Consider the following 10,913-nt stretch of genomic DNA (forward strand, 5'->3'; position numbering starts at 1 on the left):
GGTTAAACAAGGGGAGTATAGATTATGCAGGTGGACAAGGAGTGCAGGGTGAAGGAGATATCTGTACAGTGGAGATCTGGTCAGGAATTGTATCAATCTTATTTTTGAAGTGATTAGCGATCTCCTGGGCAGTGAGTGAGTTAGTGGGTGGAGGTAATGAAGGACGAAGTAGAGAGTTAAAGGTAGAAAAGACTTGACGGAGATTGCATGAGAGAGTGTTAATGAGAGTGATAAAATAGGGCTGTTTGGCAATGTGGAGGAGTTGTATTTTTGAAGGGCAGATTTATATTGATCGAAGTCTTGCTGGGTCTTAGTCTTAAAAAATAAACGCTCCAGAGCACGGCCACATTTTGTGAGGCATCTGGTATTTTCTGTTTGCCAGGGCCTAATTCTGTGTGTGTTGAGGGGTGCCAATGTGTCCACTGTGGATGACAGTGAACTGTTGTAGACAGAAGTGGCCAGGTTGGGGCAGGACAGGGCTGGGATTTTGTCATAGAAACAATCTGTTGCCGAAAAAAGAAGAGAGGGGTTAAGATAGCGAAGGTTTCTACGGGTAACTGTTCGGTAGTTGGAAGACAAGAAGGAGGAAGCCAAGGAGAGAGTGAAGCTAATAAGGGAGTGATCAGAGAGAGGAAAAGGAAAGTTGGTAAGGTTGCAAGGAGTGCATAGGTAGGAGAATACAAGGTCGAGGCAGTTACCATTGGAGGAAGTAGAAGCATGTGTCCGTTGTTTTAGGTCAAATTAAGTAGTTAGGCTTAGAAGTTTAGAGGTAGCAGGAGTGTTAAGATTAACAAGGATGTTGAAGTCACCAAGAATGATTGTGGGAATTTCAGAAGAGAGAAAGTAAGGCAGCCAGGCAGAGAAGTCATCAAGAAAGCTTGATACTGGTCCAGGAGGCCGATGGATCACAGAAATTCTTAAATAAACTGGAGAAAATAGACGAATACAGTGAACTTCAAATGAGGAGAGGGACAGAGAGGGAGGTGAATGAAGGACCTAAAAAGTGCTTTTTGGGGATAGAAGGATTCCAACTCAACCAACTTTCCGTCCACTAGACCTGGGAGAGTGAGTCCAGAGGAGACCACCATGGGAAATATATATATATATATATATTGACTGACTGAGACAGATATAGCCATATGGAGCTAAGGTGTTCACTAATACATCAAGCAATTATGACCACTCTATAATTTGAGGATCTTAACATCTGGTAAGCTTCCTGGACCTATCACTGTGGTGCAGTATTTGAACATCTCCATGCTTTGGCTGGTGTTGGGACTTATTCTTTATCTTGGATGAAGATTTTCATACTATATGGACCAGTTATTGAGTGCTGTATATGTATATATATATATATATATATATATATATATATATATATATATATATTGTGGGAACTCGCTTCAAGTGGTAGAGCTTCTTCAAAGCACACGGCAACTCGCTTATTTTTTAAGGGCCTGTTTGCCCACTTTTATTTAAATGACAGTTCAATAACATAAAGGTTTCCCAAGCAGGGGTATCCACCATCACACGAATTCAAATGAACAGTATTCAGCCTCCTGGCTTGTACGCAGTTTTAAGTCTGCCTCCTGCAGACTCTTCCCAAAGTATGGCACTAGCACACAGCTAGTCTGGCTTCCACCTCTCCTAGGTGTAGCCCACCTGACTCCACGGCAGAGACCTCCTGCCTGCCGGGGTGGAATCCTCCTGCTGGGGTAAAGCCCTCACGACTCCGTTTGCCGGGGTGGAGCCCTGCTGACTCCTAGCTGCCGGGGTGAAGCCCAGAACTATGGTTAGGACTCTATAAAAAGTCCTGCACACACCTGTGCAATCAGTGTGCTGGGGGTTCTCAAAACATGGACCCCGGATTGGAGATTTCATCCCTCCCAGATCTCTTTGAAATCTCCAGGCTCCAGATCCCAAAACAGACTTAATGAATATATGAGGAAACTGAAAAGCCAGTTTCCTCTGCAATATATCAACTCTCTGGAGCCCCTCAACCTGCCTGGTTGAGAATCCAGGGTTTTCAGCTTTATTTTGACCGTGGCAGGACACCGCACTGCCACTATATATATATATATAATGTTTATTTGTGATCAATAAAATTTATGCTGGTTGCTTTTAGAGGTTTATCCAAGCACAGTTCACACTTTTATAATAGTTAAAAATATTTAGTATTTAAAAAATGTAAAAAAATTTTGCCACGTAATTATAGATCTGTTAGTTTATCTTCTATAGTTGGGAAGATACTGGAGAGTTTAATAAAAGACCACACAGATGAGTTCTTGCTGGAAAAAAAAATATTTTAAGCAACAGACAGTATGGATTCATGAAAGACAGAAGTTGTCAAACAAATCTGATTTCTTTTTATGAGGAGGTGAGCAAAACCTTGGACAGTTGGGTGGCGGTGGATGTGGTATACTTGGACAGAGGGGTGGCGGTGGATGTGGTATACTTGGACAGAGGGGTAGCGGTGGATGTGGTATACTTGGACAGAGGGGTGGCGGTGGATGTGGTATACTTGGACAGAGGGGTGGCGGTGGACGTGGTATAATTGGACAGAGGGGTGGCGGTGGACGTGGTATGCTTGGACAGAGGGGTGGCGATGGACGTGGTATACTTGGATTTTGCAAAATTGTTTGACACAGTTCCCCACACACACTAAGGTGTAAGGTAAAGTCTACAGGCTTGGAAAAATCTGTATGTAAATGGATAGAAAACTGGCTAAAAGATTGTATTCAGAGAGAAGTGGTTAATGATTCATACTCTGAATGGTCTAGGGTTGTCAGTGGTGTATCCCAAGGTTCAGTGTTGGGACCCTTACTTTTTAATATATTTATAAATTATATATGGTCTGGGATTATAAATCCCATTTCAGTCTTTGCAGAGGACACCAAGCTGTGCAGTGGAATAACGTCCTTACAGAATGTCTTCAACTTACAAGCCGACCTCTATGTGGCAACTATGTGGCAAATGAGGTTTAATGTTGATAAATGTAAGGTTCTGCACTTGGGGGCTAGGAATATGCATGCATCATACATACTGAGGGGGGTACAACTGGGGGAATCAATGGTGGTGTAATGATCAACCTGGCGGTACCTCTGGCAACCCACCGGACAGGATTCCCCAGAGCGCGGAGTCTAAGTCCCGGTCTGCTTGTTCACCAGGGCCCCTGATGGTGGGGATGGACTTGGAGCAGACCAGGACCAGGTAGCGGCCTCTGAGTACACCCACCCGTGGTAGAGGGATCCGCCGGAGATATCTACAAGATGAGAGCCTGATGTGAAGAGGCAGAAGGGCCCGAGCAGGATGGATGGATGGATGGATGGATGGATTTGTGGTCAGACAGGCCGGGTCGGTTGCCGTGGGAGCAGCGCGGTACAAGGCGGCAGGCAGAGGATAGTCGGGTCACACGCAGGGTCAGTACCAGAAGATCAGATCCAATAGGGGGCATCCAAGAGAGAGGTCAGGCAAGCCAGGGGTCAGAGCAGGAGAACACAGCAGAGTCAGGGGCAATCCGGGTCAGCAACGATCAAATATCAATGAATACAGAAGCAGGGAACACAGGATAGACCAAACGGCAACCAGTGTCAGTGCAGGAGGGATTTAAATACGTGCTGTCATTGGTGCCAGGCGCCCACCCGCGGCCCCCAGTGCGCATGCACGAGTTCGTCTCTGCCGCGGTCGGCCAGGACCTAGCGCCCGCAGACCAGCGCGAGCCGGCAAACTGCGCATGCGCCGGACCGAATGCCGCAGTGGACCCTGACAGGTGGAGAAGGATCTGGGAGTTCTGGTAGATCACAAGCTTAATAATGGCATACAATGCCAAGCTGCGGCTTCTAAAGCAAGCAAAATCCTCTCTTGTATTAAAAGAAGTATAGACTCCAGAGGGAGAGATATCATATTACCCCCCTGGTACAAATCATTAGTAACACCTCATCTGGAATAAGCAGTTCAGTTTTGGGCACCAATTCACAAAAAGAACATTGGGGAACTGGAGAAAGTAGAGAGAAGGGCAACTAAACTGATAAGAGGCATGGAGGAGATCAGCTATGAGGAAAGATTGGAGGAACTGAATTTATTCTCTCTTGAGAAGAGGAGATTAAGGGGGGATATAATCAACATGTATAAATACATAAGGGGGATATGATCTCCATGTATAATACATAAGGGGGGATATGATCTCCATGTATAATACATAAGGGGGGATATGATCTCCATGTATAATACATAAGGGGGGATATGATCTCCATGTATAATACATAAGGGGGGATATGATCAACATGTATAAATACATCAGTGGTTCATATAGTGAACTCGGTGTATATTTATTCACCCTGAGGTCATCACAGAGGACAAGGGGGCGCTCTTTACGTCTTGAGGAAAAGAAATGTAATCTCCAAACATGGAAAGGTTTCTACACAATGAGAGCTGTGAAAATTTGGAATAGACTCCCTCAAGAGTTGGTTCTGGCCAGCTCAGTGGATTGCTTTAAAAAAGACCTGGATTCTTTCCTAGATACACAGAATATAACTGGATATAACATTTATAGGTGAAGTTGATCCAGGGAATATACGATTACCTCTCAGGGGATCATGAAGGAAATTTTTTCCCAGCAGGAGCAAATTGGATGATGCTTTGCTGGTGTTTTTGGCTTCCTCTGGATCAACTGTGGGTATAGGATTATAACTTTTTTTTTTTTATGGTTGAACTGGATGGACTTTTGTTTTTTTTCAGCCAGACTATGTAACTTTGTATAGTGAATTTCAATACTGAATTTAAATGCCGATTTAAATGCCAGATGTGTATGGCCATATAGGTTACCATATAATTGCAATTAAAGGCATAATAAAAATATGCTATATGCCTGTAAAAGCTGTGTTTTTTTATGCCCATGTCTGCCTTTCTGCTTTAAAAATATGACCCTACACTGAGTATGTGCCATAGACTTTACTAGCCATGCTTTCCTCTTTGTGTACAGCATGTTATCAGTTAATATTGACCTTTACATAGAAACTAACATCAATGTGTTATCATTGGGGTGCCACCTATTTATAATGGCAGATAAAATCATATCTGAATTCACACTGATAGGTTATTAACACATATATTTAAAGTCAGATTGTTTTTCATATGCAGCTTAATTCCAGGTGGAAAAGTAGATTACAACATTTAAACCTCCAGAGAAAAAACAGGTAAAACCTTTTATCATTATATATAATTATTATTTTATTATATTATATAATACATTATATATTGTTTTATATTATATTACATTTTGTTATAATACAATATATTATGTATATACCGTATATTATATTTAATATATATAATATCATTATATATTATATATAGTATATGTTTGGGTACTATAAGCTCTGAAACATAAATTAGTATGCTTTGAATTGTTGATAGTGCTTTAACTGATCTTTTATGTCTCTTTCATTTGGGTACCTTACAGTACAGTACCTTTCACTGTAATAAAATCATGTAAAAAGAAAAGAACCTGTATTGTAATAGTAGTTAGGTTTTGTATTTTTTTTACAGTTTTATTTATTTTAGGAGCAGCAAAGCTGTGGACAGTGAGAGTAGTCCTTCCTGTAAGCGTGCTTAAGGAGCATCTCAAATGTTGTTGAAAAAAAAAAAAAAAAGCTTTGGGTAATCTATGTACATTGCAGGAATTTTATTAAACGTCTTGCAGAGTCCTACCTGTTTCTGATTTGAAGAAAAAGCTGCTTGTTGATTGCGGATTGAAATGAATGGGAGTGGTATTTTCTTTATCAATCAGCTGCTGCACCTCCAGGGTTCTGAGGAAAATGGCAGCATCTGCATACCTTGGAAGTGATTAACCTTTTGGGAGCATTTCACCAAAAATGATATTTTTGTTGTATGGGATGCCTAAAATATCACATCTTAGTGCAGACTTCTGGGAAAATTAGTGAACCAATCACACAAGCAAGAAGTTATATTTCTAGGGTTGTTCCATACACCAATGGTGAACAGAGGTTTGTATATTGCATTGAATTTTACAACAGCTGCAGATTGAAAAAAAAGGTCATTTTTAAAATTACAATATGACTTGTGTAGCAATTGTATATGCTATACTAGTTTTTATAGAATATTAATTTTAATTTAATATTTTTTTTCCCACGAAAGTGGAGTTACTGTTAAAAGCTGAACAAGTTACCACTAGTGATGGGCTGATCAACCCTCTGTTCAGTTTGCGGTCGAACGAAAGTGTAAAACAGTGTAAAACAGCACACAGTTAATCCTTTGATCACCCCACATGTTAACCCTTTCCTGCCCAGTGCCATTAGTACAGTGTCAGTGCTCTTTATTTGCACTGACCACTGTATTGGTGTCATCGGGGATGTCAGTGACACCATGTCATTTTCCCCCCCAGTGTCAGAATGCCCACCACAGTCCTGCTATAAGTCGCTGATCGCCACCATTACTAGTAAAAATACAAAAGAAATCTCAGGATATATAGCACCATTTGTAGATATTATAACTTTCATGTAAACCAATTAATTTACACGTATTGGGATTTTTTTAATAGCAGAGACATGTAGCAGAATACATTTCGGCCTAAATTTATGATGGAATTTGATTTTTTAATTTTTTTACTGGACATTTTTAATAGCAAAAAGTCAAAAATATTGTTTTTTTTTTTTCAAAATTGTCGGTGTTTTTTTTTCATAGCGTAAAAAATAAAAACCGCACAGGTAATGAAATACCACTGGAACAAAGCTCAATTCATGGGAAAAAAGGACGTAAATTTCATTTTGGTGCAGCATTGCATGACCGCGCAATTGTCATTTAAAGTAACGCAGCACCGTATCGCAAAAAATGGCCTGGTCAGGAAGGGGAGTAAATCCTCTGGAGGGCAAGTGGTTTTAAAAGTTTGACCCACACACTTAAACCAACCTAAAAAAAAATTTGAGCCCCCCCCCCTATACATGCATGAATAAACATAACTGGAGGTGCCTACATACAGTACGAAAACATAAATTGAGATACATGTTACATATCTCTGGGCACACCAGAGTGAAAGCAATCATTCTAGGCCCGTTATTTATGGTTAACTCTAAACTGATGACCTATAGGAGACTTTTAAATCAACACTTATGGAAAATATAGGGTACCAAAGTGTGTTGGGTACATGAAATTTTATTCTTTGACATGTTTGGTATCTATTTACTTGGCACAACCTCATCTTTTATATTTGACCACAAATTAGGTAATATGTTGTGTCTGTGTGCCCTAAAATTAAAGTTAGTATATTTTTTTTTAAAAATGTGCATTTCATAAACTGCTGCGTTAATATTATGTGACATAACAAATTGGAACTACCACCATTTTATTCTCTAGGGTTTCTGCTTTCAGAAAAAATATTATATTTGGAGATTTTAACTAATCTTCAAGCTTAAAATAGTTTTTTGCATGTGTGCAAAAAAAATGCAAAAACAGCTTTGGCAATGAGAGAATTAAACTACGTAATAGAAAGGCATTTTACAGTAAGAGCAGTCAGGATTTGAAAAGGAAGGACTATCTATTGTAAGTAGACATGTGCAGTTCATTTAATTCCGAATCGAAATTCAGATGAATTTCCGCTATTCGGAGATTCGGATGTATCCGAATTCCGAATTACAATAGTAACAAATTTAAACGAATCTAAAATAACGAAATGAAATTCGGCTGAAATTCAAATCAATTCGAATACACATTTGAAAACAAATTCAAAAACCAATTTTGAATTTGAAAACAAGAATAGAATAAAATAGAACAGAAAATAAAGAAATAGAGAAGAATAGAACAGAAAATAAAAGAATAGAATAGATTAGAATCTAAAAGAATAGAGAAAAAAAGAACAGAATAGAAAATAAAAGAATAGAACTGAACACAGTAGAAAATAATAGAGTTAGCCTGTGCTGCGAGATCCTTCTGCATGTCCACCAGGGGCCTATAGCCGTACTGTTATTTACTTGTTAATTTTCAATAAAAATATTGAAACAGAAAATAATAGGGTAAAACAGAACAAAATAGAATAAAAAATAAAGGTTTTTTTTTTTGCCTTCCTCTGGATCAACTGTGGGTGTAGGATTATAACTTTTTTTTTTTATGGTTGAACTGGATGGACTTGTCTATTTTCAGACTAACTATGTAACTATGAATAGAAACAAATACAATCCATTAGTATAGAATAGAAAATCAAAGAATAGAAAATCAAAGAACAGCAAAGAACACAAAAGATTAGAATACAAAATCATATAATAGAATCAAAAAGAATAGAATAGAAAAAATTAGAATATAAAATCAAAGAATATGAAATGAAAGAATAGAATAGAAAGAAAGGAATAGAAAATAATAGAATCCATTAATATTGAACAGAAATTATTAGAATATAAAATGAAAGAATACAAAAGATTAGAATATTAAATCAAAGAATAGAAAAGAATAGAATAGAAAATGAAAGAAAGACAAGAAATAGAATAGAAAATAAAGGAATAGAAAATAATAGAATCCATTAGTATAGAATAGAAAAGATTAGAATATAAAATCAAAGAATACAAAAGATTAGAATATTAAATCAAAGAATAGAATAGAAAATAATAGAATAGAAAATCAAAGAATATAAAATAATAGAGTAAAAAAAAGAGCAAAATAGAACAGAAAATAAAGGAATAGAATAGAATCAATTTGAATAGAATAGAAAAGATTAGAATAGAGAATCAAAGAATATAATAGTATAGAAAAACAACAGAAAAGAATAAAATAGAAAGAATAGAACTGCCTTCTGAAATTCGAATTTTGAATAGAATAAATTTGAATTCAAACAGAATACATTAGAATAGAATATAAAATAATGTAAAAGAATAGAACAGATTAGAAAAGACTAAAATATTTGCTGAAATAGAAATTTCCAATATGGTCATGCAACTCTTCATATAGTCCATATACCATCAAAAACACGAATGGATTGTGGATTATGGACTGTAATGTTAGAATTATTACAGAATCAAGAAGAGGATTGATCCAGAAGAGGATTGGGAGAGGATTGGGAGAATGTCATATGGTCAGATGAAACCAAAATAGAACTGTTCGGTAGAAACACAACTCGTTGTGTTTGGAGGAGAGAGAATGCTGAGTTGCATGCAAAGAACACCATACCTACTGTGAAGCATGGGGGTGGCAACATCATGCTTTGGGGCTGTTTCTCCGCAAAGGGACCAGGACGACTGATCCATGTACAGGACACAATGAATGGGGCCATGTATCGTGAGTTTCTGAGCGCAAACCTCTTTCCATCAGCAAGGGCATTGAAGATGAAACGTGGCTGGGTCTTCCAACATGACAATGATCCCAAACATACCACCCGGGCAACGAAGGAGTGGCTTCGTAAGAAGCATTTCAAGGTCCTGGAGTGGCCTAGCCAGTCTCCAGATCTCAACCCCATAGGAAACCTTTGGAGGGAGTTGAAAGTCCATGTTGCCCAGCGACAGCCCCAAAACATCAATGCTCTAGAGGAGATCTGCATGGAGGATGGGCCAACATACCAGCAACAGTGTGTGCCAACCTTGTGAAGACTTACAGGAAACGTCTGACCTCTGTCATTGCCAACAAAGGATATATAACAAAGTATTGAGATGAACTTTTGATATTGACCAAATTCTTATTTTCCACCATAATTTGCAAATAAATTCTTTCCAGATCAGCCAATGTGATTGTCTGGATTTTTTTTCTCATTTTGTCTCTCATAGTTGAGGTCTACCTATGATGCCAATTACAGGCCTCTCTCATCTTTTTAAGTGGAAGAACTTGCACAATTGGTGGCTGACTAAATACTTTTTTGCCCCACTGTATGTGGGATTTTGCAGTTTCGGGTAGGGGGTGCGTTCGCGCCCTACCTGCGCCACCATTTGCGGCCTCGGTTGTCAATCACCGGGTCCCGGCCGGTGATTACTTGCCGGCACCCAGTGATCACTGGGTATTGCCGACAGAGGGAGAGAACTGTATGTAAACAATAAAGATCTCTCCCCTGTCAGCTCCTGCACACTGCTTTGTATGGCTCTGCATAGCACAGCCATACAAAGCAGTGCGCTTAAAGTGTAAAGCACACACACAGCACACAGTTAACCCTTTGAGCTCCCCAGATATTTTATTATTTTAATTTTATGTCAGGTACTTATATAGCGCCATCAATTTACACAGTGCTTTATATATATATTGTACATTCACATCAGTCCCTAACCCTCAAGGGGCGTACAATCTAAGGTCCCTAACTCACATTCATACATACACATACTAGGGCCAATTTAGACAGGAGCCAATTAACCTATCAGCATGTCTTTGGAGTGATATTAACCCCTTCCTGCCAAGTGCCTTTAGTACAGTGTCAGTGCTTTTTATTAGCACTGATCACTGTATTGATGTCACTGGGGATGTCAGTGACACCAAGTCAGTCCCCCCCCCCAAGTGCCAGAATGCCTGCAGCAGTAAAAAATAAATAAATAAAAAAATTCCAGTATATATACTGCCATTTGTAGACGCTATACCTTTCACGTAAACCAATTAATTTACACGTACTATAATTTTTTTTTGCAAAGACATGGAGCAGAATACATTTTGGCCTAAATTTCTGACAAAATTTGATTTTTTTTTATTTTTTACTGGAAAAGTGTAATAGCAAAAACTCAAAAATACAGTTTTTTTGGTCAAAATTGTCAGCCTTCTTTTTTTATAGCGCAAAAAAATAAAAAATGCACAGGCAAGCAAATACCACTGAAAGAAAGCTCTATTTGCAGGAAAAAAAGGATGTAAATTTTTTTTGGGAGCAGCGTTGCATGACCGCGCAATTGTCAGTTAAAGCAACGCAGCGCCGTAACACAAGAAATGGCCTGGTTGGGAAGGGG

Source organism: Staurois parvus, unplaced genomic scaffold, assembly GCF_062004578.1.
Source record: "Staurois parvus isolate SC_StPar_1 unplaced genomic scaffold, SC_StPar_1.0 ptg000390l, whole genome shotgun sequence".
NCBI lineage: Eukaryota > Metazoa > Chordata > Amphibia > Anura > Ranidae > Staurois > Staurois parvus.